We start from the raw sequence: 2,726 nt of genomic DNA, 5'->3' as shown, positions 1-2,726 counted from the left end.
AAAGGAAGTTATTGTTCTAAGTCATGCAGTTATCCACCTATCCATCCACCCATCCATTTATCCATTCATCCATTTGTCCAGCCATTCATGTGATCCTCTGGACCATTAATTAATGTAAGAGATATAGAATTAGTGTGTTGCTTCAAAACTTTGATTGATAGAAGAGTAAGAAACAAGAACTTCTCTCAATGAATTAAATAATATGGAACTTTCACTGATTACATTACAGGGAAACTAGTACAAAAATGCAATGAAAGAAGTCCTCACAGATGTATCACACAGGGTGGGGCAGAGGTGAGTTTGAGAAAGTGAGTGTGTGTGTGTGTGTGTGTGTGTGCGCGCGCGCGCGCGCGCACGGGACACACATGTTTTTCTGGAACAGAAAGGGTCTCAAAAGAAAACTGAAAAAAAAAGTGAGACTCAAATGAATAATAAAACCAGACAAGGGAAAAGATGTTGCCGCAGTCCGGCTGCAGCAAAATAACCGGGGGGTGACGAACAACTTGTGTAGATTGATATAGCAGGAGTGGGAGCCGTTTATTGTAGGACAGGAGAGGTATATATACATTCCAAACAGCTTATCTTAATTAACATAAACTAGATACAGCGGTCAACCAATAAGGAATCTCCACACTTGATGGCTCGCTGGCGTTACTTCACAAACCACTCCCTCTGGCAAAATGCCAGGCGCCATCCTGACTTGTTTACAGACTCTAACAAAATGTAAAAAAAAAAAAAAAAAAAAAAGTATGGGGGAAAAAAGGAGAAATCACCACAAGTTTAGGAAAACCCAACACTGGGCCAATTGTCTATGTTACCATCTGCTGATCTCCCCGTTACTAAATCTGACTCTGAAAGTGGAGTATGGCATCCCTATAAATCTTACTGCTTTATCTCCCCAAGTCACACACAATAAGCCAAGATTGTAGGTGGTCATCCAAAGGAGAAATAGAGATTCTCCTTTATGGCTTTGCTTTGTTGCCACAAGTCAGAGATATTAATATTCATACCTCCCAGAAATCCTTCTTGAATACTTGCTATGACACATACAATGAGCTGATTTCTAAGGACTACAAAAAAGAATAAAGTAGACTGGATACCTGCTTCATTGTATAGTTTAGCAACAGAGAGGAAATTAAACAAGCCCAAGAGATATATACTTTTAAAAGAAAAGGGCAGAGTTCAAGGAAGAATACATCAAGCTCCTGGACATAGATGGAGAGCTCAGATAAAGCTTTGCAAAGCAGCTAAGATTCTGTTTGCTGGAGTTAAAAGCAAGCTCTTGAAGGAACTTAAGCACTAGAAAAACAACATCAAAATTTTCTGCTAAAAGAAAATATCTATAGGGTTGAAATGCCTTAGAAATAAATAAACATCTTCTGCTTCCAGATATTAAATAAAATGTTCTGTGCAATCTTGTTAATATAGGAATAGTCACCAAAACATTCTATCTCTTTGACCTCTTTTATATGCAAGTTATAAACTCCAAAGAAAGATGATTTCCTTTTGCAGAACAATGAGAGGGTACTTCATATACAGTAAACACATTTTAAATAGTCTTATAATATCTGATTTAGAATCAGAAAACACAATCAACTGAAGATGGACATATCTTTTGTTTCTTGCAGACTGTAAATGAAGTTATTGCAAACCCTAAAATGGTTATGATTGTGGTCGACATGATTACAAGTGCCTTGACTTTGTAATCTGCTATGATTTGGGAATGGATTTTTCACAGGAAAGCAGGAATCGGAAACTCCAAACCTCAGTTCTTGTGTTCTGATGAAAGAAAATTTGAAATCAGACACAAAAAGCCATGCAAGAGAACTTTATTATAAGTGAAAGTGAGGTGACAGTAAAGTAAAAGCAAAGTGAGACTTAAACAGAGAGCACTCTCAAGAGAGAAAGCCGGCCATTCCCCAAGCAGAGAATGACAAAGGAGATAATACTATTTCCAAACTGATCACTGTTTAATGGTTGACTTGAAAACTGGGGTCCTCCTTCAGAACCCTTGGCCAATCAGGTGTTTAACTCCACCTTCATGTCAGGTGGTATAGTTTTTGACCTTAGTTGGTCCTCTCTGTCACTGTCATGGTGGCCTTCCTATTTAGAGAAGCTTCATCCACAAGTCAATCTCTTGTTAATGTGGGCACTGGGATCAACAGCTGGTCAGAAGTTAGCTTGGTGCACCTATGCTACTAAAGGAATCCTCCTTCCCAGACAGATAGAGACACCTATTGCCAGAATTCCTAGTTCCACGTCAACTTCAGTGGACCCTCTCAAGAGTTAGTCCCATTAATCCTTTTCTCTTGACATTGATTTGCAAATAGCTCCCTTGCTTTTATTTATTTTCCACAGATTAACTGTCCCCCTTTGATTTCTCATCCACTCAGGATAGTTTAAAGAAGGCCTGCAGAGTAATTTAAAGAACATTTTGTGACCTTACCATGCATTTCACTTTTCCTTGTTAGCTACTAACAATTTGAGTGTCTACCAAGATTCCAGTGTGATCAAAGATTTGTGATACAAGGTTGTATTATTAGGAGGTGGTGGAAATTTTGAGAGATAGGCATTCGGGGTTGTCCTTGGGTCATTAGAAGTATCTGTGGAGGGGATACTCCAGGCTCCCTCTGTGACATATTTGGCAATGCAACCTCTTACATGCACATCCACTCCTGCCGTGATATTGTGACACTCGCCATCCTTACCAGAGGTTAAACAGATGG

This window comes from Spermophilus citellus, assembly GCF_964194105.1.
Source record: "Spermophilus citellus genome assembly, chromosome: 6".
In the NCBI taxonomy this organism is placed as follows: Eukaryota; Metazoa; Chordata; class Mammalia; order Rodentia; family Sciuridae; genus Spermophilus; species Spermophilus citellus.
The sequence above is the reverse complement of the archived record's forward strand: the minus strand, read 5'-3'. Positions refer to the sequence as shown.